This window comes from Calidris pugnax, unplaced genomic scaffold (assembly GCF_001431845.1).
Source record: "Calidris pugnax isolate Ruff unplaced genomic scaffold, ASM143184v1 scaffold187, whole genome shotgun sequence".
In the NCBI taxonomy this organism is placed as follows: domain Eukaryota; kingdom Metazoa; phylum Chordata; class Aves; order Charadriiformes; family Scolopacidae; genus Calidris; species Calidris pugnax.
This window is the reverse complement of record NW_015090969.1, coordinates 1,145,854-1,172,611: the sequence shown is the minus strand read 5'-3', so window position 1 is coordinate 1,172,611 and position 26,758 is coordinate 1,145,854. Positions and strand designations below refer to the sequence as shown.

General features: G+C 43.6%; 1 protein-coding gene across 1 annotated transcript in view; it reads right to left on the bottom strand.

Moving 5' to 3' along the window:
- NOX5 (NADPH oxidase, EF-hand calcium binding domain 5) overlaps positions 1 to 26,661 on the bottom strand; it is a 51,017-nt gene extending 24,356 nt beyond the window's left edge. The window contains exons 1-4 of the mRNA XM_014952716.1: positions 25,815 to 26,661; positions 25,461 to 25,535; positions 13,399 to 13,555; positions 916 to 953 (exon numbers count right to left, since the gene is read on the bottom strand). The gene's annotated coding sequence lies outside the window, so the exon portion shown is untranslated. The remainder of the gene's footprint in view (positions 1 to 915; positions 954 to 13,398; positions 13,556 to 25,460; positions 25,536 to 25,814) is intronic.
- Between the last annotated feature and the right edge of the window lie 97 nt (positions 26,662 to 26,758).

Here is a 26,758-nt window from a genome sequence, read left to right as displayed (position 1 = left end):
AATACAGGCTTTTTCAAGTTTAAAAATGTCAAAATCCAACTTGCAAATGAATGCTTTCAACTGAACATTGGAATTTACACTTTTTTTTTTTTCTTGGACAAAAATGACATCAGGTAGATTCTAAATAGCTACCAGTCTCCATGAGAGAAATAGATGTACAAACTTCCACACATGTAAAACTCTGAATATGAATTAATGCACACTCAGGCAAAAAAGCCTCATACAAGGCCAGTGGCCCTACTTCTATAAAATATATTCTTTTATAATTAGACTGAGTATTTTTGAACACTACAGCCCAACTAAGAAAGCACAACTTTTGAAAAGTGCCTACAAAAAAGCACCCTGTGTTCTTTAAAATTACTTGCATCTGAGAGGCAGCAAGGTTTCTCCACCCAGAGCTGTTCTAAAATCCCAAACCAAGTTGGTCATCACTAATAACTACAATAAAATGTCATAAAATTTGCAGCAGATCACAAACTTCTGGAAAAACGTGGCACATTGTTAACGTGGCACATTGTTATGTTTGAAAATCACGAAACCTAAAAGCAACATGTGACTATTGTTGCCATGTCATCGTTAAAACGCTAGCGACGTATCAAAACTCAGTGACATATTATAAAAAGTCACACTTGGTGAAATTAATCCTCTTCATTAGGAATAAATAAGCATATTTAGGAAAGGTTCCATCTTGGAAATTTCAAAATTAAATTAATGCAAGTCTTTCCATAGTGGGAACCTATTAAGATTCCCCTTTGTCTCCTCTGACATGGCTCACACCAAAATCCCCAGGAAAGCTTCCTCATAGTTTCAAGCGTGGAAAAATTTGGCTTATCATATACACAGTAGCACCAAAACAGTGAGCAATTAATGAGAAATAAATACATCTGTGTTCCGAAGCCCCCTCATTAAAATTACCTCCAGAGACGTCGCATTCCCAAAATCAGGCTGCAATGCTAAAAAGAAAGAAAAAAAAACCATTAGAAACATAATCAGTCACTCAGCACAAACACAAACAACGTGATCTCGACTGGATACACGGGCTTGAATTTGCTGCTCTCTGTACTTTATAATCTTCTGCTTTGAATAGAAGTTGCCGTGTCATAAGCAGTTCTGGTAAAGGAAAGCTGCATGGCTCTATTGTGGAAATCCAGGTTTTTTCCAGGTCCCTTTTTTTCTGGCCAGGTTTCTTTTTGCCCTCTGAAACTTTTTTTTTTTTTCCTGAAAGACAGATACCCTACCAAAGCTGGAATTTGCTTCAGAGGATCAGAACCTCTAAAAACAAAGAGAAAACAAATTATTTTCCCATGTAGAGTCTTAAGATACTATATTGAAGCATCCTATCTCGTGACTCGACGCAGTCCAACCACTTCCAACGAGTGACCTTTGGGATAATGGGCCACATCTCCTTTCCCCGTGACGCTGCTGTCACCATCCCCTGGGAAGACCACAGAATCACATGGGGACCTCTGGAGACCATCCAGTCCAACCCCCTGCCAGAGCAGGGCCACCCAGAGCAGGTCCCACAGGGACGTGTCCAAGCAGGGTTTGAATGTCTCCAGAGATGGAGACCATCAACCACCAGGAGAACCCTCGGAACAAAGGCAAATACCCAACCTCTTCTGCACCCACTCCTTTGGAAGGTTAAAGAACTGGAGCTCAGACTGGAGTAAACTCCCTAAGTTGCCCCAGGTTGGTGCAGTGGTCACAGACACGTTCCCCCTCCTCGACCACCCTCACTAGCCCACAGCAGCAGTTGGTGGCCACGCCGCCAGCAGGCTCACACTTCCCCGTCCTGCTCCCTGACTTTCAGACACAACAAACTCCAAGAAACGCATCTGAGGACATCACTCTCCATAAAGTCTTGATTTAAGAAGTGGGGTCTTGCTGTAAATTATCATTTCCATCAACAATAGACTAATCGGTAAGCAAACATTGGGGTTTGGGGCATAAATACTTCCAGTGGAAAAAAAAAAAAAAGACAAGCTCTGAAATGAGAGAATAATTTGAAGAAACAGGTAGAAAACTCTATGAAAAAAGTGAAATTTTAAGCAACATTAGTCCAGGAGATGACGATGGTGGGGAGAAGATGGGCCAGTCACTTATCACTGCGTGCCCTGCCTCGCTTGGTGGCAGAAAAGCTCCAGCATTTTCAGCAGATCAGGGCTTGGAACGCTGCAGAGGAGTTTTTTGGGCTTGCCACTTCCCCAAATTCACCAACGTCCCGTTCCTCCAGGCCCCTCACCATGCGAGGGAGTGACAACCCTCAACCTCCAACTAACAGGACAGAAAGAGGTTTTTATAGTGATGTGGCTTTTTTACCTTTTAAAACCAAGTCTTTGGAAATGCTAGAAAGAATTTATCCACTGTCACTACCTTCAGGAGCATGACAGTCCCTTTAAATATTTTTTTTAAATTCAGCATTTTAATCCGGGGAGGAGTTGTATACATAGCTAAGCATGTCAACATCCCCATTTATGGATAATTCTAACGTTTCCTATCTTTTTTTTTTACATGCATAATAAATAATAAAGCACAGCACAAACCCTGGGCTGTGTTACATTTTCCTTTAGTACATTCAATTTCCTAAAAAGAAACAAAAAAATTGCCTCACCCCCTCACCACCCTCCCCAAGCAGTCCTTGAAAAATAGCAAGGACTGAAATTCCCCAGCTTCTGTGCAAAGGCAGGGATGGAAGCAAACGGGGATGGGAGCCCAGGACCAGCCACCCAAAAAAACCGGTGACCTCCTGGGGGAAAAATCTGGCATTTCAGTTAAAAAATTAGAAAAAAAAAACCACAAAAAAAAAAAAAAAAAAAAAGAGGAAGAAAACACCCCCCACACACAGCACCCCCACCCCGGGGGAACCACCACAGGGGTGACTCACCCCCGGGTGGCCACGGCCCCGTCCCTGTCCCCAGCCCCAGGGCCACCAGCAGCGCCAGCGCCGCTCGCCACCGCCCCGCCATCGCCCAACGGCCACCGCAACCGCCCCCGGTCCCCGCCCGGGAGCCGGGAACGAACCGGCCCCGCGGAGGAGGAGCCGGAGGGTGGGGAAAACATGGAGAAAGGCACTTTAAATGCCGGGTTCGCCGCTAGCTCACGGGAAACGCCACAAAACACGAGCGCTTTTAGGCTCCGAACACCAAATTGTCGCGATTTGCTGCAATTAGGGCACAGAAATGGGCAGCGGCACCCGGGATCTGCCATATGGAAATAATTTCACCTTGCCCACCTCCTCCTTCACTGCACTGGCTTAATCCACTCAGCTACAGAAAGCTGCCAAGTCCAGTTATGAATCTTAGTCTCTACATGTGATTTTTGCCAAAGAGCAGCAGAAGACAAACCACACAGTGGGCTCTGGATGTTTACTACGATGTGTCAGAATGCATCAGCTAACATGGAGCATATTCCATCCCAGCTGCCGTTGCCTATATTTTGGGGGGATGCATCCCCATCTCGGCTGCTGCTGCCTATTTCTTTTTGGGGATGTACATTCCCAAAGAAGCATCCCCATCCCAGCTGCTCCTGCCTACTTTTTGGGGGGGATGCATCCCCAAAGAAGCATCCCCATCCCAGCTACCATTGGCTGTATTTTGGGGGGGATGCATCCCTAAAGAAGCATCCCCATCCTGGCTGCTGCTGCCTATTTTCTGGGGGGGATGCTCCCCAAAGAAGCATCCCCATCCCAGCTACCATTGGCTGTATTTTGGGGGGGATGCATCCCTAAAGAAGCATCCCCATCCTGGCTGCTGCTGCCTATTTTCTGGGGGGGATGCTCCCCAAAGAAGCATCCCCATCCCAGCTGCTCCTGCCTACTTTTTGGGGGAGATGCATCCCTAAAGAAGCATCCCCATCCTGGCTGCTGCTGCCTATTTTCTGGGGGGGATGCTCCCCAAAGAAGCATCCCCATCCCAGCTGCCACTGCCTATTTCTTTTTGGGGATGTACATTCCCAAAGAAGCATCCCCATCCCAGCTGCTGCTGCCTATTTTTTGGGGGGATGCTCCCCAAAGAAGCATCCCCATCCTGGCTTCCGCTGCCTATTTTTTGGGGGGATGCTCCCCAAAGAAGCATCCCCATCCCAGCTGCTCCTGCCTACTTTTTGGGGGGGATGCATCCCCAAAGAAGCATCCCCATCCCGCCTGCCGCTGCCCATTTTTTTGGGGGGGATGCTCCCAAAAAAAGCATCCCCATCCCACCTGCCGCTGCCTATTTTTTGAGGGGGATGCTCCCCAAAGAAGCATCCCCATCCCGGCTTCTGCTGCCTATTTTTTGGGGGGATGCTCCCCAAAGAAGCATCCCCATCCCACCTGCTGCTGCCTATTTCTTTTTCGTGCCTACTTTTTGGGGGGGATGCATCCCCAAAGAAGCATCCCCATCCCGCCTGCCGCTGCCCATTTTTTTGGGGGGGATGCTCCCAAAAAAAGCATCCCCATCCCACCTGCCGCTGCCTATTTTTTGAGGGGGATGCTCCCCAAAGAAGCATCCCCATCCCGCCTGCCGCTGCCTATTTCTTTTCGGGGTTGCTCCCCAAAAAAGCCAGCCGAGCTGTGGGGCAGGGGATGGAGGAGGGAGCACAGAGGTCCCCACGTCCCAGGGATTGATGGTGGCACCAGCTGGTTACACCACCATGATTCACTTCTCTCCTGACTGTAAGTATGTTAAAGGCATCAAACGCTGTCGCCCATCAATAGCTAATGCTTTTAAAGCAGCTGTTCTGGTTAGTGTCTCCTTTAGGAACTAAGAGGGTGAATTAGAGATGGCTGCAACCTGTATCAAAGTGAGAATGATTTAGTGCTGCAATAACTCAGCTCTTAACCCTTATCTACAGCGGCTTCGAAGGAAGAGCCTGAAATAATTTTAAGGTAAGAAGGGGTAAGGAAGAAGAGCCTGGGATTGCTTGTTCCTGCTGTTCCCTACCCCCAGGTAAATAAGGTAAGGCATCTGAAATGGTTAAATGAGGTAACGGCACTGAATGGTGACATAAGATAATGCATCTGATCCGCGAGGAATAAATTCCTTATCATTAAAACACACCAGAGAAACGGGCTTCCCCTGGAGAGATTTTCTTCCCAGACCCCAGGTTACCCCCTTTCTGAGAGGGACCGTGTCGCTGTGCTCAAGTAAAAAGCTTTCTGCTCTTGCCTGGACCTTAGTGAAGAAGCCACCCCTGACTGCCCAACTTTGAAGGGCATTTTTCCTCACCTGTGGCAGCAGACAGCAATAGGAAAGGACAGATATACAAGATAGATATATATGTATATAAGATACACGAGAGGTATATATAAGATATACTAGATATATATATATACACATACAAGAAAACTATGTGAACCCCTTGATATGAAGGGGAAAAACCAGCAATAGGAAAGGACAGATATACAAGATATATATATATATATGTGTATATAAGATATACGAGAGGTATATATAAGATATACAAGATACATATATATACACAAGAAAACTATGTGAACCCCTTTATATGAAGGGGAAAAAAATACGCCATCATGAAAATGAGTTGCTATTACAGAATCACAGAGTGATACAGGGTTGGACAGGAGCCCTGGAGACCATCCAGTCCAACCCCCGGCCAGAGCAGGTCCACCCAGAGCAGGTCACACAGGAACGTGTCCAGGTGGGGTTTGAATGTCTCCAGAGAAGGAGACTCCACCACCTCCCTGGGCAGCCTCTGCCAGGGCTCTGCCACCCTCAAAGTGGAGAAGTTCCTCCTCGTGTTGAGATGAAACTACTTATGTTCCAGTTGTGCCCGTTCCCTCTTGTCCTGTCCACCAGGACTTCCAGGTCTTTCTCCTCAGAGCTGCTCTCCAGCAGGTCACCCCCAACCCATCATGGTGCAGGGGGTTATTCCTCCCCAGGTGCAGCACCCTACATTTGCCCTGGTTCAATTTCATCAGGTTCCTCTCTGCCCAGCTCTCCAGCCTGTCCACGTCAAGACAGATATTAGAATTTTTCTGTTGCAACGGGAGAGAAGGAATCCAAAAAGGCATTAAAATTAAGCTTTCTACTTGATAGTCTCAGCAGATTTGGTCCAGAGAAGTGAGGACTCCACAGGGACACTGTGCTCCACACAGCCATGGCTGCACTGGGGTCCTTTGGCTGAGAACATTGAGATGCCCAAGGAAAAATGGGCTGTGAGCATTTTTATTTAAAGAACAGTGGGAATAAGATTTGGGAGACATTAGCAGCAAGTGACAGGGAAAAAAAAAAATGGAAAAGCTGGAATCTGCACTAAAACCTGGCTGTGCAGGCGCAGTGACTGAACGCTCCGCTTCTCCCACTGTGGAGCTATTTCTGGGCTTGGGAAAGAAATCCTCTAGAGGGAGTCAGAAAATTGTTTAAAAGGATTTTTTTTTTCCCTTTCAGTCTGATAGTATCAAAAGACCAAGGGACCATGAGCCATTCCACAAAGAAAAATAGTAATTAAAGAACTTTGCTTCATTAAATGAGGAATATTTAGAGCGCAGCGGAGGCAAAAGGCTCACAGAGCAAACAGAAACATTTCCAGGCAGAGATGCAGGGAACTGCAGAGCAAAAGGGAATCTGCATCTCCAGGAACTTAAAGAAAACATCAAAAGCCCAAAAAACATTTTCACCCGTCCAAGAGGTTTTTGAGAATGACAGAAGCAGAGCAAAGCCAGGAGGGGGAAGGTGGAGGGTGCCCCCCCCAGAAGGTGAGGGGCTGGTGGATGGTGAACATCAGCACTTCCCCCTTCCTGCTTCAAGCCACCCGATAAACAACTCTAGTAAATATTTAATTGGACAGCACTATGGCCAACACAGCACCCCTGCTTGTTCAGGGAAGTATTTTAAATATTTTTAAATTGGAAAGTTATTTTAGGCCCTTTAAAAATCACAGCTGTTGTAAATCACTGGGGGAGACGCACTCTCGATTTTTTTTTTTTCCCAAAAAAGTTATGAACAACTTCATTACATCCAGAATTTATTATCCACAGTTCGACGCTTTAACCTATTACAAAATTTATGGTTATGATTTCAATAAACGCTCTGTAGCTGTTTATGTATGTGAGCAGTCCCACAAAAATCAAGGGAAATGCATGTGTGAAAATGGGATTCCTCTTCCAGGAAAATGCTAGATTTTTTTTGGAAAAAAAAAAAATCTAATGAGGATGAAAAGTTGATATTGCAAAACTAACAAAATGGAAAACACATGGGAAAAGGAAAGTTTTCTTTTAGAGCTTCCAAACAAATTTACTAGAAAATTTCTTTCACTTTGATGTCTGCATTTCGAAACAGAGGAGAAAGCAGAGCTGGGACCCAGCTACTGTCCAAGGCACCACGGTCACAGGGGTGGTTCTGTGACCACCAGGAGCAGGGGACAGGACTGGCACTGCCAATGCCACCAAGCCTTGGGAGCACCCGTGCAGGGACTCCTGGGTGCCAGGGAACACCTCCGAGTGGCTGTGACCCAACAGCAATTCCCCGTGGAACAGCAGAGATGGTCCCAAGGCAGCAGGGGGCTGGGACTGCTGGAATAGGAACCACCTCAAAACATCAAAAATTATAACGCCCAAAGTCTGAAAGTCAAACAAGCCCCTTTGTGCTATCAAATGTAAAAGGAGGTGGGAAAGGCAAAGAAAAACGTGATTGCAACTGCAGATTTTACATTTCCCCCCTCCAAATATTAATGTTTGAAACATCGAACAGTAATTTTAAAAAACAGATGCCTTGATACAAAAGTTCTATCCAAATGTTTCTGCCTGTTCATTTAGTCCCTAAACCAAACCAGTGAGAACTTGACCCAGAGAGGTTCTTCTACCAGCAAAGCAGATGGCATCTGCTCCAGAGAAAAGACTGCACTTTTTACTGCATTCCTCTCAAAATAAAACGTCTTTTTGTTGAGAGAGCTGGCAGCTCAGGCTCTGGCCTACCTTTTGGTTCGGTTAAAATACATTAAAGTTAAAAATGTAGGCTCATCCCTTTAAAACAGGGACATCTTCTCCATGACAGCCGCACTCACCCACCACAGATGCCCTTCCCCGGTCATCACCGGTCAAGACAGCCCCGACAGCACTGATTCTGCATGTTATTCTGATTTTTTTTAATTTTTTTTCCACTATGGTACGCTTGAAACAATCTCTGGATTGCTGCCAGGCACGCTTCTTCCTCCAAATCTATAGCCCCCAATTCCATCAAACAAAAAACCAAACACCACCTACACCCACTTTTTACAAAAAGCATCTCCCTCCAACTCCTTGGTTTCCTCTTGTTTAAGGGAAAGAATTTCATGATGCATCTTACAAAACACACCCCACCTTTGTAGTGCTGCATAATTAGCAAAAGGAAGGGTTTGTCTACGCGCAGATTTTGTACCAATACAACCAGCCACGTTTGTTTGGAAACAAACACAGTTAATTCATAAAACTTGCTAGTATCAGTGTAATTAGATTACTATAAACTTATTGATACAGTTCACGAAATCGCTTAACTACTATGCTTAAACGCATGCATAATTGTGCTTAAACCAGCTCTAAATTTGACAAACATATGCCTGACATTTTTAAAGTGCTAGTAAAGAGTATGTTCAAATGAACCCCTCCGAGATGTGAAATCTAAATTGGGAATCTGCGATAACAGGAACACAGAGATGGCACTAAGTTCCAGAAATTCCATTCAGGCCTCAAGCCTAACGATTTGCCTCTACCCCAAACTTCTTGCAGCTCTGCCTTTTGGTGTCACAAAGTGCCCAGTGTTGACAAACAGAATTTGTTAGGAAATAAACGCTATTTAGAAGCTCTTAAGAAACAGGTTTACTGGGACACGGAGGGAGTTCATGGGCAGCCAGTCACCCCCTGGCAGATCTACAGAGCTGAGAATGGAGTTCAGGTCCCATGATGTGTGACAGAAGAAAGGACAGAGAGAGGGCCAGGACCTGGCAGTGCTGATGAAGCCAAGGTTTTCCTGAAGAACATGTTGGTTCTACACTCAAACCTGACTTAATCCATTCCTGGAGTTAGGAACCCCCCAGTCTCCTCATGGTGGTCAGAGAGGTTGGGAAAAACATTGGACAAAACACCTTCAACTTGAAAACAAGCTTTGAGACCAACTGTGGAGAGCAACAAGCCTGTGAGGTCCTCTGCTCGTTACCAACGTGCACCTTCTGGGCTCCCCAGAACGAGACAGACACAGACTTGTCCTGGAGCAAGGGCCACCAAGATGCTCAAGGGACTGGAGCATATAAGGAGAGGTGGAGAAAGATGGGACTATTAGGAAACCAGACCATTTTCAGTAACAAGAGGCAATGGGCACAAATTAGAAGGAAAAAAAAAAAGGAAGCGTCATCTCAACACAAGAAAACATTTTCTTGTTTGGGGTTTTTTTGGTTGGTTTGGGTTTTTTTTTTTTTAATGGAGTATGGTCAGAGACTGGAGCAGGTTCAGTCTCCAAACACCTCCAAACCTTGACTTGACGTGGTCCTGCACAACCTGCTGTAGCTGCCCTTGCCTCAGCAGGTGGGTGGCACTAGGTGACCTCAAGAGGGCCCTTCCAACTTCAACGATTCTGTGATGAGTCCCATCAGTGAGTTTTGTGCAATTCTGAAACTGGTTGGTTTGGGTTTGTTTTTTTTTTTAATGGAGTGTGGTCAGAGACTGGAGCAGGTTCAGTCTCCAAACACCTCCAAACCTTGACTTGACGTGGTCCTGCACAACCTGCTGTAGCTGCCCTTGCCTCAGCAGGGGGGTGGCACTAGGTGACCTCAAGAGGGCCCTTCCAACTTCAACGATTCTGTGATGAGTCCCATAAAAAAAAAAAAAAAAAAAAAGAAAAAAAAATCTCAGCCCATTATCAAGTTCCTGTGCATTACTCAGACAAAAATAACCCAAGGAGGGGGGGGACAAACACCTTCCGGCCAGCAGCGCCGGCACCATTAGAGAAGCCCTGGTGATTGATCTGTCAATACCAAACTGGCCAGCTCTGGACTTGCAGCTGGAAAATGTTGTGTGGAGCCAAAGAGCAAGACCTGGAACAGAGAAGAGTCATTCCAGACATTCACCAACTTCTCTTATTGCAGAGCCGCAGCCAGGCAGGGTCAGCTGCCTGAGCACCAAACCGCCTTTGGGGGAAATGAAGGAAATTTGTGGCACAAAACAAGAAGCATCCCAGGGATTGCTCAGTTTGAGCTTCAGTCCCAAATTTCAATTACACCCAATAAAACCAGTACAATACCAGACACAGGCATGGCGCACCACCACCACCCCCAACAGTTGTTCTCAACAACAGCTGAAATGCAAAATCCTTGATGCAAATACTGAGACCTTGAAATGGGTTTCAAATGTGGATGCACTTTAGAAACTCAGGAGTTTCTGAATTGGAGTTTTTTGGGACTTGATTTTGGTTTTTTTGTGTTCGTTTTTTTTTTTTGGCATGGTCGTGTGTGTGGGGGTGTTGTTTTCATTTTTTTTGTTTTGTATTTAACAGGGGATACCTTCAGGAATGAGGATCTTAAATACCTGAAGCCTCTGGACAACAGAAGCAGCCTCTAGAACAGACACACACAGCTAAAGGGAAAGTCAAAGACAATATTCCAAATTGAAAGATTAAAAAAGTTTTTTGTTGGGTTTTTCTTTCCAGGTTGGGAGTTTTCTTTACATACCCTAAAAACAAAGGGAGAAATGTAACTAGTTCTATTTTGTTTAAAGTGAAAAATAAATAAAAAATCCTGCCTGCTGAGATCTTACACTGGATGCTGAGGTTTTCTCTCCCGCGGGGTTCGTGCAGTCAGAATCTGAGAGAGATGGTGGCAAAATCTGCTCTGCAAAGGAAATTGCTTTACTACAGGTGGCTTAAAATTATCTGGTTTCTATTTATGTTCATTAACTCAAATACCTCGGGAGAAGTAACGTTGGCTGAGACTCCAATCCTTGCCTTTTCAAGTGAGGGTTTCCAAAGCTGGCAGCCCCCCATCTCTGGGTTAGCCAGTCTCCCAGTAGAGGAAAAAAAAAAAAAGTCATATTTCTGAAAAGATAACAAGGATTTCTTTCCCATCCTGTTTTTTAGGCATCGTGAAGAGTATTTTTTTTAAAAAATGACATTACAAACCACTTCTCCCCATTCTGCTATATGCTACGAGTAGGAACAGCAGCTTTTTGAGAAACAACCCCAGAAAGAATAGAACATAAAGGAAAGAGAGCTGGGAATAACAGAAACCACGAAGAAAAAAATTTCAGAAGGAACAAAAAAATTCAAGTTTTCTACTTACCTGATTTTCCAGCCACGAGCTGTTGTCACTCCCCAACCCCCCCAATCCCAAAGTCTGCATCTTAGCCAGCTAAAAGCTATTAAATAGTCAGAGAATTAGCTTTGGCCCCATGTGTACATTAGAACATCTGAAGGGAAATTAGGCAAATAATCACTTTTTATTCAGAAGCCTAACTCAATTTTCATATTAGAAGAGCACTACTTACTTCCAGTCCCACCAGTTTTCCCTGAATCTCCACCCCACTAAACTTGCTCAGCAAGATACTGACTGACACCACCTTTCCCCAATGAAATGCAGGTTCAGCCTCACTTGCTGGTCAGCATTCCTTGGCACACTGTTCTGGGAGCTGATTAATGCTCTGTGCTGGTAAACCCTTCTGGGGATACCAGGCCACAGAGTCACAGCTGGAAAACTCTTACATATATGGCTCTTTGGAACACAGATCCAGGGTGGGCAGAGAATGGCTGGAGAGCAGCCCTGAGGAGAACTTGGGGGTGGTGGTTGATGAGAAGTTCAACATGAGCTGACAATGTGTGCTCACAGCCCAGAAACCCCCCGCACCCTGGGCTGCATCCCCAGCAGCGTGGCCAGCAGGGTGAGGGGGGGGGATCTACCCCTCTGCTCCACTCTGGGGAGACCCCCCCCCAGTGCTGCCTCCAGCTCTGGAGCCACCAACAGCAGGAGGACATGGAGCTGTTGGAGCGGGGCCAGAGGAGGCCACGGAGATGACCCATGGAGCCCCTCTGCTGGGAGGGGGGGCTGAGAGAGTTGGGGGGGTTCAGCCTGGAGAAGAGAAGGCTCCAGGGAGACCTCAGAGCCCCTTCCAGTCCCTCAAGGGGCTCCAGGAGAGATGGGGAGGGACTCTGGATCAGGGAGGGGAGCCCTAGGAGGAGGGGGAAGGGTTTGACCCTGCAAGAGGGGAGATGGAGCTGAGCTGTGGGGAAGAACTTGTTTGGTGTGAGGGTGGTGAGAGCCTGGCCCAGGTTGGCCAGAGAAGCTGTGGCTGCCCCATCCCTGGAGGGGTTCAAGGGCAGGTTGGAGGGGGCTTGGAGCAACCTGCTCTGGTGGGGGATGTCCCTGCCCAGGGCAGGGGATTTAGGACTAGGTGGTCTTTAAGGTCCCTTCCAACTCTAACCATTCTGTGATTCTATGAAAATAGCCAAGCCAGTTATTTCTGCTGAGGAACAACACATCTGCTAATCACAGGGCACTGGTGAAGAGAAATTTCAATACAGAAGCCTTAGGAATATATTTATATAACATAATGTTAAATTTAAAGATAGCCCAAGACACCTTTCTTTCATGCAAATTTCATAGAATCTGAATCCCTGCTAGTCCAAACTTGTGTATGCCTTATTAATTTATTCTACTCTTAAAATCAAGTATAGCTATCAAAACTTATGCTGTGCTCTATGCACATAGCCCCTAGGCAAAGGAGAAAATAAAGTCTGCTTTGGGATGATAGACATTTCCTAAATGCTTGGAAGATGAACAAACTGTTTCTAGAAATCGAGAGAAGCAGAATTCCAGAGCCAGAAACATAAGATAAGACTCTGGAAACTGCAGTGGATATGGCCAGAAAAATGGTAAAGCTAACAAAGTGCTGCTGTACCACACTTTTTGTTGGGCAACAAGTTAAAAGCACTTTAACACAGATGACATTCACCAGACAGTCACAGTCATCCACACAAAGAGAAGACTATTTTGCTGTTGCTTTTGGAATATCTGACCGTGGACATTAGGCAACGGTTTCATTTCAGTGCTAAGTTACAGCCACACCAACAGCCAAGTCACACACACTGACACTGAAGCAAGAATAAACAGGAAGGTTAAAAACATTGTGGCTGTTGTTTGAAAGAGAGGCTGTTGTCTAGATACACGTTTAATGTTCATTCTTCAGCCTTAAAAGAAAGGCAAAAATGTATTCACTACTATTAATGAAGAAATAAAAACCAGGTATGCTCATCACAGCAAAAAAAAAGCTTCCTAAGACAAGCCAGTGGTAGGTCAACCCCAAACCAGTCCTTTCCATCAGCTTGACCAGATAAGCAACTGGCTTCCACTCTGCTATTCACTATTATAGGATATTGCCTACAACTTCAGTTATAAAATAGAAAGACTCCGAAGACTCCTCAATACATTATTGTGCTCACTGACCTTCACTTGCTCATGAATCTACTGCACCTGAAGATGACACGGTCCAGTTTTGGTCACGGTGACATCAAAGGATATGGACCCTGCTCCAGTTCCCCTCGGCACAGCCCATTCCAGTCCTCCTTTTGAAATGATCTGGAAATCCTCAGTTACTGGTCTCCTGCTGAAACAATGGTACCTGTCAAAAAGCAAACTTGGGCTTTTCCTCATCCCGTTGTCCTCTGTTCTCCATGTAGGATGGAAATCCCTCAAAGGTGCTGGTGTAGGCTTGCAACAGCCTATTGCAAAAGCCTACCTGACTTCAGGGTTACCCCACTGAACTACAGCTCACTGGGAACTGATCTGTCAAGAGGAAGCACACCCTGGAAAACAATGGCATCTTGCAGAGATCTGAGATTGGAGGTGATCAAAGAATCGCCAAAGAAAAGGTAAAGTTATGAAAGGGCAGGGCAGGGCAGACCCAGTTAATGACTGCGGTTGAGGTGGACCTGCCTGTATTAAAACCTCAACAAAGCACTAAGGATCTGACTTGCCCAAAGGAGATCGCAGAGGGCAGCGACACAAAGAGCATTTCTTCCCCGATTTCAATGCTTTAACCATCAATTAAAACCAATGGCTTTTGGTATACGTGATAACTGTGTGAATGTTCTGTAAATCTGTGGGTTCTCAGCCAGGCCTCAGGTCAGCAGCAGGGGGGATTCCATCCAGAAAAGGTGGCCAGAACCAAGTAAAAGAGATTGCTGTCAACAGAGGGACCATCACATGTATGCATCTCATCAAGACTTGAGGGCAGCGCCTACATAATTAAATAAAAAATTCAAGTAGTATCTCCCTTTGAATTAATTTCCTACCCCCAGCTTCAAGTCCCCCCCGCACTCCCCTCACGTTCAGAGGTGCTGAGCAGATGTATCGTGAGTACTTACAGAAGGAAGGTGGAAAGCTGGAACAAGCTAAAGATTAAATCAAGGGGAAGATATTCTGCTGGTGTCCCTGAAAACCAGAAGCTGGCAAGCCACTGTCTTAATTTTAGAGGAACAAAAAGCCGCCTTCAGTACTTTAATAAATAATACATCAGAATCCCTCTATTTTACCTCACAGAACAAAAAAACCCAAAGGTGGCTTTGTTTGTATCATTGTACTGTCCTTGTACCTTTCCTGGTACCAGAATTTACCTTTAGAAAGCTGTATAAAGAGATCTATCTTTCAATATACACAACCAAGTCTATCAGAGTGGTTTAAAAGTTCACAAGCATACTAATTAACACCAAACACGCCAGTCATATGACTTCTCATTTGCATTATTGCTTCTCATGAGCTTGTGTGTGAACTAGACACACACCCAGTAGAACAGGTCTGGCTCCTCTGCACCCACAAGAGCTCAATTTGCATGGGTGCCCATTGCGAAGGAGCAGAGATATTTGGGAGCTCTGCATCCCCACGTCTGCTCCTCCTGCTTTTTCCCCAATCTGATCCTCTAAGTCCACCTATTTCCTCAGATCAACACTCACCTTGCATTATAGGCACACTCTAATTCACACTAGCTGCGTTCCTGTGTGTTCTGATGCCTGGAGTAAGATACCTCAGAACTGCCAGCTGAGATATATACATATATATATATATAAAAAAATATCTTTTCACACAAATTAATTGGAGTTTCGAACACCTGACTGACCTGTGGAACTGCCTCAGAAAGAAAAAAAACAAAACCAAAAACAAGCAGGGTGGTTTTCCACTCTCCACATACAGAGACAAGGATTTGAAAACACAACTCGTTTTGCCCACACTGTGGTGATTTCTACAACTCTCAACGACCAGAAGAACGTAAAACATTAATAAGTCACAAACATCCATTTCCCATGGTTTTCCACTCATGAGGCTGAGATAGGAAAGCAAATATTTAAGAAACAATGACAGAAAGAGCACATTTTTTAACATTACTGTAAAAACAGCAGAAGTAGACATAAGAAAATAAACAAGGTTGTATCATTTTGTATTTTCAAGAAAGAAGCTATTCATGAAGTACGGAGCAAAGAAAAAGAATGTGTTTTATTCCTCCCCTCATGGGGCTTTTAAATACACACAACATATCGCAAGCTCTGGGAATTTTCAAAAAGAATAATGCAGCACATGAGCAGGAATAACATCCAGAGCCTCCGACTCATCTCCGAGCACACATTCCAGCGGGAAGATCTCTGCTCTGAGCTCCATTCAGGAGACACCCAGGTGCTTTGTACAGCTATTATCTGAAAAGTCTGACCCCGCAACAAATGACACCGAAATGCTCTGAGCTCCATTCAGGAGACACCCAGGACACCCAGGCACTTTGTACAGCTATTAGCTGAAAAGTCTGACCCCTCAACAAACAACACCGAAGAAGAAAGCTAAATTATCCAAACTTTATTTCAGCAGTGTACGCTCAACAGGGTGTTTTGCAGATCTGACTAAGCAGCCGCTCTGCTGCTAGGTAAGCAAAGAATTTCTGATCCTGTTTGTACAACGCTGAACTCCAGCAGGCAAGAGGGTGAGCTGTGAATTTTCTGCGAAGCCCATCTGATTAAATCACATACTATTTTTGTATTAGCATTTCTGTAAAGGAAAAGCACTTCCATTTACCCAAACGTAAATTTGGCTTAAACAGAAATGGGAAGACACGATTCATACGAAGAAAAACAAATACATAGGGCCTAGCCAACCTGTTTCGCTTTGCAGTGAAGTCTTTTTATGCTTATGAGGTGACAAATCCTTTTGGTATATTCACTATTTAATATCCATCACTTAGTCCTAGGTTTTGCATTTGTCATATTTAGAAGAAAATAACATGTAATTTTCCAAGGCCTAAAACAGCAGTACTGCACTCAATTAGGATAGCGACTAACAACAAGAAATCCTCCTTCTCTTTTTTCAACCCAAATCTTTTCTGTCCCCTCCAGCATTTTTTTTTTTCAGTCTGAAAAATCCTTGTAAGATTTTTCTGGATCCAGCACGGGAAGAGTTTGCTCCTCACCCTTTGCAGCAGCACTCTGGGACTGCATGGATGGGAAGGATGGAGGTTCAGCCACTTGGCCCATTGACTCACCTTTCAATTATTATCGGACACATTTATGCTTCTTCATGTTGTCTCTAAGGTTCAGGATTCAGCAATGAAACTGAGATGAAATGGATCAGAAAAGTTAGTAAAAATATAATTGTTCTTGTTAATAAAGAACAAGTCCAGAGAAGAGCTAAGACTATCTTTGTAACAGATCTCAAGTATAAAGGCACTTCACAAAAATGAAGGCTGAAAGGGGATGAAATTCCTCCCTCTGCATACCTAAGGGATAAATAGCAGAGAAGCGACGCTGTTTGATCTAACAGATATTGTGACTACAAGGATACAGCCAAATCACCATTAAAAAATGAGATGGCTTTTATCCACCAGAGGCTTTTGAACAGCCTCAGTGTCTTTCCCAGTTCTCTTTCCAGTTCAAGGCCACACAACCTCCCCGCCCTGATCACGCCTCCCTCTAGGAATAGTTTTTCATTGACATATTGACCACTGCAGCAATATTACTACTGCCCCTTCAACCACGGAAATACTGGGTGGAAAGAAGGAGCTAAAGAACTCTATGGAAAAGAATCTGATGGCTGCAGAGAAACGACAAGGTGAACCCAAGCCAGCAGTTGCTTATATTGACAGCAGCACTGTGCTTTATGGGGATCACAGCCAAATCTAACCCTGGGCTGGAGTAGAGCACCCCGCTTCGGAATGCTGTGTACCCCACACCGACTGCACACAGAAAGGCAGGGAGAACAATCAGATGCTCAGCAAACAACCTACAAGGGAGAGCGGAAAAGCAGGAGGCTGGCGTGACAAAAGGACCATAAAGTCTGTAAGTATTTTAAATACAGTGTTTAAAAAAAATAAAAAATAAATACCTTTTTTTCCTGTTTGCAGCCTGTGCGAGAAGAAATGGGCTTAGACTGCAGCAAGGAAGATTGGGGTTAGACATTCTGACTAATAAGGATGGCCAGGAACCAGAGTAAATTATCGAGGAACAGAAATTTCAGTATAACTTACCTCCCAGAACAGCCCACAACCACCTGTGAGGAATAGTTACGTGTAACCAACCCTGCCCTGAAAGGAACCGTGGACTAGGTGGCCTTCCACACTTATGAGTCAATGTTTCATTATTTCATATTCTATCATTATTTATTTGTTTTACTACAATATCTCTAAAGTCTAGCCACTGACTCATGCCAAGTCCTGGGACAGGATAAACATGTGACAGAAATTCCATAACGGGCACAAAAAAAGAAATGTAAGAGGCAACGGTAGAATAGACAGGTAGGGAGGCCAAAACAAGCAGCAAAACAGCATTAATAGTCCCAACAGCACGTCAACAAGTAACTCTGAAGACTTTTGCAGTCATCATAGTAAAGGAAAATTAAGGGCTGTTTAGGAGAAGGGATTGTTTGTGGGATACTCCTCCTTGTACGAAAATAATGGTTTTCAAAGCAATCAGCAGACCATGGAGGCTGGCACACTGCGTCAAGCAGAACTGGTGGCTGACTAAGGTGAGGTGAGGAGAAATAAGGCAGTGTGGGATCTGAGATAAGGAAGAAGACTTCCTATTGAAAGCAAAAGAGCAGAGCAGAAGAAAGGGATGAAATCCCAAAGCCCGATCCCGTACAATGCCCTCCTCAGCATCGCTCTGCGGGGATGTAACACGTGACAAAATCTGTCAAGGTAGAGAAAATAATATTGGAAGGAGCGATTAATTAGATGGTGAGATGTTGCACAAGTTGCAGATGGCCAAGGACCCCACCATTTAAGATTTCATGTAGAAAGAAATATGGAAGTTTAGACAACCCTACTCAGAACTAGAGAGAAGCCCTATTGCAAAGCTGATACCCAATTTGAGTTTGCATAAGCAAATAAGGCTGTTTCATCTGCTGTGACTCAGCCAGTGCAGGGAGACTGGCAGAGGATGGGAATCTCCAGTTCAACAGCGTGATGCATAAGCTGATGCCTCACATACACAGACACTTGCAGAAAGACAAAATGAAATTTTAAGTTGTGTCAGAAAACAGAAGTAGGTAAGGCCAGAACCGCTGGTATGACCACTAGGCTCACAAAGCCTACGCAGAGAGGCTCAGAGGAAGCAAGACAGTGACTGTGGTCTTCGATTACATACAGCAAAGTAAACGTGACACAGTGAGGAAGCATCTAGGAAGAGAAATGCTGGCGACCAGCCACACATGCCATGGGAAAACCAAAGTCCAAGAGCACAACTGCTCGTGGCAGAAGCAAGACGATCAAGGAAATTTCTGCTTCTAGGAATAAACATGTTTACGTTGGCTTTGCACCATGTTGTGTGTAGGAGACTGACCCGTGCAAAGAGATTTAAGAAAAGCAGACACTGTAACCCCTTCTGCTCCGAGATAAAGTTCAGATTTGACCTGACCATCGCTACAGTTGAGCTGTGAATTGCAACCTCAAAGGATTTATCATCTGTGAATGGATGTCAGAGCCCTTTACATGTTAACCCCCAGCCCCAGGCCTGCCCACAGACAACACTGACACTTTCTTGTTTTCCAGGGGACTGTTTTCACCTGCAATTTTATGCAGGGCTGAGGCACCACATAAACCTCAAGCTGCACAAAGAGGTGTATACCACTGAACTTTAAAACGCATTACATCTTTCTGGAGGGCTGGGAACAAGACAATCACATCATCATTTATATATTCCTACGCAATTAAAGCAAAATCTTTTGTTCGGATCACAGAACTCAGCTGTGTCAATTGAATTGCTCTGATTGAACTAATTGAATTTCAATTGCCCAAGTCTGGGTTTGAACAGTTTTGTATGACATTCAAAAGACTGAAGACTTCCTTTATAAATGGAAGTGTGTGTGCATGTGTGTGTGTGTGGAGGGACAACAAATGATTTGGCTGTTTCCCAGAAAATAACAAATGGGTGATGCATTTCACTGGAGCAGCACATCCAGTTTTAGCTTTCGGTGGAGGCCTCGGTTTATCAGGGCGCTGTAAAAAGCACTCCCTGTGTTTGAGGGTCCTCTCTCTGCACGGAAAGAGGAAGGGACCCTCACGCTGCAGACTACTGAAGCAGAACTGAGCATTGCTCACCCAAGTCCTGCTTCACCCCTGTAGCTATTATTGTGTTGGTAGACACGGGATGTACTTGCATTACAGCTTGGGCTACTTGTAAACCTCCTGCTTTTGCCACCCAGAAACTCCATCCCCACCTAGGAGGGAAAACAACACGATGCGGCCACGAGAGGATTAGGCTTCTCAATTATTTCCATAAAACCATTGATTTAATTAAATTGTAATTAAACGCCAGGCTAGATCTCATGGCTGATGTCTACCAGAAGCTTCTGTGCAAACTTGCTGATGGCTCTTTATTCCCGCTGCAGAAGTGGAACCGTAAGCGGCTTCCGAGCCAAAACCAATGGCAAAAACAAAACAAAACAAAGCCAATGGCAACAATTCCATGAACTCCACGAGCCAGGCCACCACATCCCGCAGCCCTCAGCCTCCTGCTCAGCACCAATTCATTATGCTTATTCCAGGACATCACTGCCACTTTAAAGGCAACAATGGTGCAGACGCACACAAGAACCACGCTTCGTAACTTTGCAAAAAGGCCCATTTACTTTAAAATTAATTTGGTTTTGATAACTTCTACGCTACAGAATTTGCTTCCTTCCCCTTTCATTCTGTCTCTGAATAAAGTATCCACGTACCCTAGCATGAGTCCGGTCTTCAACTTGCTAAATTAACTTTTCCTTCTCTTCCTCTGTGTCTCAAAAGTAGCTCCATTTATTTTAACAACTGGTCATACAAAAGAAAAAAAAAAATCAATGTAGGAGACACCCCACACACTTGAAGAGCAGCCACATGCAGGTACTTTTGGGAGGACAGGAAGGGTAACTCTACCCTCAGGATTTATGAGTCCTCATCTCTACCCTTCCATTAGGCAGAAAAATGAACAAGTCACAAAGAAAAGGAGAGAAACTAAAGGATTATTAAACTCTGTTAACCTACTTTGGAGACTAGGAAGACCTAATTGTTGAGGAAAAACACTCTGGGATGAGCTGATCTCCTTTGACACCAGCTGAAACTGTGGTCTTCATTTTAGAACTAGATGTTTCATTGGCTTTAACAGATTATTTAAATAAAAAAACCCCACCAGTTTTCACCCTGCTTTCTGTATTAGAAAGAGGTTTGAAGATAGCACAGAAAAAGGATTAAACTACAATATTCAGGCTTGAGAGTTTCATTATTAAAAAAAAAACAAAACAAAAAACCCCACAACCTTCAGGCAAAAAATAAAGCCTGCAGAGAATCTTAATTTTTAATGGCATTTTCAAAGTGCAACATGACTCTCTGCTTTCTGTATTAGAAAGAGGTTTGAAGATGGCACAGAAAAAGGATTAAATTACAATATTCAGGCTTGAGGGTTTCATTATTAAAAAAACAAGACAAAAAACCCCACAACTTTCAGGCAAAAAATTCCCTGCAGAGAACCTTAATTTTTAATGGCATTTTCAAAGCGCAACATGACTCTTATTCCATAAACTGATAGCCATCTATGATGAAGAAAACATGCAATATAACTGCCACAAAAAAGGTCAGTTTATTAGGGCTGAGTCCCAGTGCATTCTTCCCAGTAAAAGATTCTTCTCATTTGAACTAGAAATTTCTATTAAAAGGAAGCCTGGGTTTGAGAGTTTCATTATTAAAAAAAAAAACAAAACAAAAAACCCCACAACCTTCAGGCAAAAAATAAAGCCTGCAGAGAATCTTAATTTTTAATGGCATTTTCAAAGTGCAACATGACTCTCATTCCATAAACTGATAGCCATCTATGATGAAGAAAACATGCAATATAACTGCCACAAAAAAGGTCAGTTTATTAGGGCTGAGTCCCAGTGCATTCTTCCCAGTAAAAGATTCTTCTCATTTGAACTAGAAATTTCTATTAAAAGGAAGCTAGCAGAACATTGCTTATCCCTTCTGCCCCCAAATTTTTCAAGAGCTCCTAACTCTAAATTCCATTTTGGATCAAATCTGAAGTGCTCCATTCAATGTAACTGGAAAAAAGTATTAAATAAAACATCTTACCTGAAGTTTAAGGAATGGCAAATAGAAAGTATTGTCATGGAGAGAAGAAGAAAAGTCGTATTTATCACAGTCACTGAAACAAATGCATTACTGAAATAAAACCTTGTGTAATCAAAGTGCAAAAAGAGAAGTGCAAAATATTTAAGGGTTGGAATTTCCTTATTTGAATTCAACAGGTTTTAGTCATTATCAGAGTTAATTCAGTCCCTCTGAATCCATGCCCTTTCACTGTTACTCACAGAAAACACAGTGCAAAATCTTACCGCCTCCAATTCCAAATTTTTTAGCCCAGACTGAACACTTTAGGAAATCCTGTGAAGCTTCGGTGTCGGGTTGAAACCAAGCAGAAATAGCTCCATCCCCGTACGCTGGTGGGAAGTTGGCAAGTGGGACACGGTGTTACCCTTCTGCTCCCATCCTTATCACTGACACTCCGACCAGCAGAGCACTGGACAGGACAGATTTTTTTTAGTACTGGCAGAAGTTACTCCGGCAGCTGCACTGGTAATTACTACGCTGGTCACTATGTCCCATGAATCACATTCCTCTTGAAGTCCCCTGCCCAAGAACTGTCCTCACTTTCATCTTCACTACTTAAAACTGTCAGACTTGAAAGCTCCCACACCCACCGCAGCAAGATTCGGACAATACGCTCTTTCTACAGCAGGTGCTTCTTATTGTGAGTGTAAGAAACACACTCCGTTCTTCTGAAGTACTTCTGCTCAATCAAAACCCAATCATTCTGTAAAGTATAAAAACTACAAGTACATTTCATTTTTTTCCTCTGTGGAAAAGAGCAGAACTGGTCAAATACTCTTAATAGTTTTCTTAAAGTCCTAGTGGAACGGTAAGGCTGCTGTACTTTCAGGCTTGTAAAAACTTGCTATCGTGTTCTTGTTGCTTACTCAGTCTAGTTCTTGAGATTTTACAAAAGTTGATCATGGGCAGCTTGTAAAAAGACCAACAGCATTAAGAATGGCCAAATATTCAGTTACAAAATAAGTAATATGTATTATAAGCCACTGGAACTAACTGAACAGTTATTTTTCATTTGTTAAATCCTGTACAGTAAAATGAAGTACCAAAGCCATAAAAAGCCCACTTATTTTTAACAATGTCATCCTACCTTCATAATAAAATGATTAATGCTTCAGAAAAGAAATACGAATTTGCCAGTTTATGTGAGGAATTACTTGGTTGGCTACAGAACACCAAAGGATAAAGTTAATGAATACTCTTAAAGCATCCTTTTCACAAGAGACAACACACAGTGCATCTCCCAGTTAAAAAAAAAAAACACAAACAAAAAAAAACACAAACAAAAAAACCCCCAACAATCAAAAGCTCCAAAACTCATCTAAACCCTATTCTAAAAGCACGCCAACTGCAACAACCAGTTTCAGCAGGGAATAAATAAAAACATATTTGACAAAGAGAAATTCAGGGGTGGGAAGTGGAGCACTGCAGAAGACCTGCAGGAAACTACGTAAATTATTTTAAATACTGGTGTAGAAGTTATGGAAGGTTTATGGGTGTATATATCGGTCGGTCTGTTCCTGCAGACCAGCAAAAATACGTGAAACCTAATTTCTTCCTTTGTTTTATTAATTATGAATTTCTACACTCCACTGCTATGCCTGATACTGTGTAAATGAAAATGGAAATAACATCCTACACTCAACTCTGGAAAAAAAAAAAAAAGGCAGTTTTGAGATACACTAGAAGTATTCACCTCTTTTTCTCTTAATTTGCTAACTTAAATTTCTTTAAATAACCTTTCTTCATTTCTTGTCTGTGCTTCCAGGTATCAATCTCTTAGGTGAAACACTGCTAGAAAACAGAATACTGTGACACAGATGTGGAGTATTTGCAAGCAATTAATGCAGAAAGCAATGGGAATCACTCACAAGCTGCAGCAATTATACACCGGTCCCAGAAGCAAGCACTGAAAAACATATTTTTTTGAACTTGCCCAACTCCCTCAAAGGGCTGATTACATTTTAAAAATGAGCAAATAAGAGCAGACAAGAACCCTTCTGGGTTTAGACTTGACCACTCAGTTTACACCTTGTTAAATGCTACTGGGAGAGATTTAAACAACTGAACAACAGACAGAAGGCACAGCACCGACAGCCAAGCCTCTTAAAACAGTAGTGAGCTCCAGTGATTATTCATCCAACATCTTAAACTCTTATTTTCTTTCATTCTGCCTATAGCACTCCCCCATTGATCTTAAGGGTCTCAAAGTATAAATCTGTGTTGCCAGAAAATTTACAGTTTCCTAATGCTCATTTTTGTCCCTTTTCCCCAGAATTCCTGGATACCAACAATCAATACTGCTCTAAATTCCCCTTAATGACCAACACCCCAGCTATGCCAGGGTGTGGGGAAGTGGGACAATTTAAGAACAGAATTTTCTCCTTCCAGTTACCGTATCTGCATACACAGAAATCACTGAAGAGGATGTTACACAAACCATGAAGGAATGCATTGTCCAGATGCAGGAGGGACAAACAAGATACCAGCAGATCTACAAAGGAGTATTATAAGCCACAAAAAAAAAAAACCAACCACCCAACAATCAGCAGCTCATTTCAGCAAATGCTCAGCTATCCAGCAATTTTAAGCATAGAACACAACAGCGTTTCACACATGATGTATATGCTTAATGTACAGGAGTCCTTCATATGAAACTTGAATTGATGCAAGGCTGCAGTATTCACATTAACAAAAAAACCAAAAACAAAACATTGAGAACCATCAACAAACCGTGGCTGAAGTCACCTAATTGGCCAAATTGCAGTTACATTAAATAATTTTTAAGGCTAGATCAGAAAATACATTAAAGATAATCATATAGAAGCACATCAAAACCTAACTCGGGCTCGGTAATAACTGAACAGTTTCTATAGTGAGTGTTTTTAGTATTTTAGAGTTTGCCCCAGGATTCTGACATGATCAGCTTCAACACGCAAACCCGTATTTAGAATCTCCTTTTTATGTAGTTAACAACAGGTTACTTTGAGCAATGAAGAAACCAGACAAACATGTAAACCATGTACAAAAATCAAACATTAACCGTAGCGATTACAGTGATTACTCACAATATTAACTTTTTTGTGCTTGAGCTTTAAAAACCAGAGCATACAGATAAGAATGGAGAATATTTTGATGTTCCATCAGGAGAGCGACCAGGGATCCTACAGGGCAGCTTCCCACCCTCACAACCAAACTCAGACCACTTTTGCTGCTCCGCTCCGTTAAGGACTCCAAAAAGAGAGGATTCCATACACTGTGTCTGTAGGCAGTATTTCTAATCAATGACATCTCTAACGGGTAGCTGACAGCTTTATTCACAGAAACACATAATAAAAATTCTTCAGCTAAGACTTAGTATCGCTTCATCAAAATGTAACAGTTGCTTCTTCCATTACAAAGAGAACAAAACCAAATCCTTAGTTTAAATATGCATTTTTAAAGCTGATTTACTTTTTTTTTTACTGTCCTAAAAGTATTTTTTTTGTTGTTGCTGCTTGTTTAAGAAAAGCTGTACTCTGCAAAGATGTTATTTAAAGTTTATTTACCATTGTGACAGGACACTTAAATATTTGGCCTGTGAAACATTTTCATTCATTTTCAGTTCTCAAGACTTCTCAAACCCCTGCAATACACACAGTGTGCATATAAAAGGGGCAGTAGGGAAACCAACTGTATTAAGCATTTCATTTTGGTTTTGAACTTAGAATAAGTTTCCTCCAATACTTTGGAGGGGGGAATTTCATACAACTTTATATAATTAGAACACTCAACATATTCTTTCTTCAGAGAAAATGGAAGAAGTATCTCAGAAACTTTTTAAAAAAGTATTCTGTTGGTTTAGTTAATATTTATAGACACTTTGTTTCCATGATAAAAGTTCTTTTCCAAAGGTCTTCACCTGTGCCATGAAAACAAACTCCAGACCAAACCTTCCTTTGAGAAGCCTCAGCCCAGGGGCCACCTTTGTTCACACCTGTAAGGGAGAATTTAAAACAGAGCTAAAATGAAAATCACCCTAATCCAGAAGTCCTAAACGCTTTGTAAAGTTTATACTCCAAAACTACTGCAGTAACTTCTATTATGTTGAAACCGGTGCCACAGAACAACACATAAAAAGAATTGTCCGTGCCACAGACAAAACTGAAATAACACAGCTCTAACAGTTAAATCATAACAAGGCCCTAAACTGACACAAAAACATGAAGCTGTTGCAGAACACTAGCAGTACCACATCATAAATTACACTTTTTACCTTAAGCTGGATGCAGCTTGACCTTTTTCCCAGCTCTCACAGAACTTGTGCTCAGTCGTCAACCGCTTTCATTACAGTTTATCCACAGGCTACACAGGTAGAAGTACCTCCATCCTGCGCTGCAAAATATTTTGACAAGACAGACAGTTTTCCAGCAATCCTCATCTTTTAGTTGATACCGAGTATCAAGTGTTTCAAAGCAACGCCGAGGGATTTTTCCAGCCCTGCCTCTTTCAATCACCCGAGGTGAAGGCGAGGTTAACAAGTCCACAGAAACTCCAGTGACCCTGCACAAAGGGACAAGCTGGAATTCTCACTAAACAAACGAAGCACATTTCACCTATCGTCCATGCCCAATGGAAACGGCCCCCTACGTTTGATAAAACCAGTCATGAGCACATGGAGAAAAGCAAGTGTGGGGTTTCACTACCCTCGGAACGGCAGCGGATCCAATACCTGACGCAAGGAGCAAGCCCTGCCAGGACATACTTGGCACCTCGGTTCAGCAGCCTGCCTGGCAAAAGATGCAGGAGGATCTACCTCCTGTTGGCAAGGCCGGCCCTGCCCCACCGCTTCATCCAACAACGGGACGCGAGTAACAGCAAGAGCGGGCTCCCCGGGGGCTGCAAGGCTTCTGCCCACACTTCCACTCACAGCAGCTACAAAAGCACCTCCCAAAGCAGCTTTCCAGAGAGATAATCGACCGAGCCGGGATTTCTTTGCACAACCAAAGCCTCCCCTCGTCCTCCCTCTCTCTACCCCGAGCCCTCGGCAGCCCCTTCACCCAGAGCGGGGGTGGGGGGGGTGTGTGAGAACGGACCCGAGCGCCAACACCCCGCGCTGACTGACTGACCGACCGCCCCCCGGCACAACCGGCACCCTGCGGGCCCTCCGGCCGCTGCCCTGCCGCGGGGGACCCGAGGGAGGGCGGGCAGTGCCCCGGC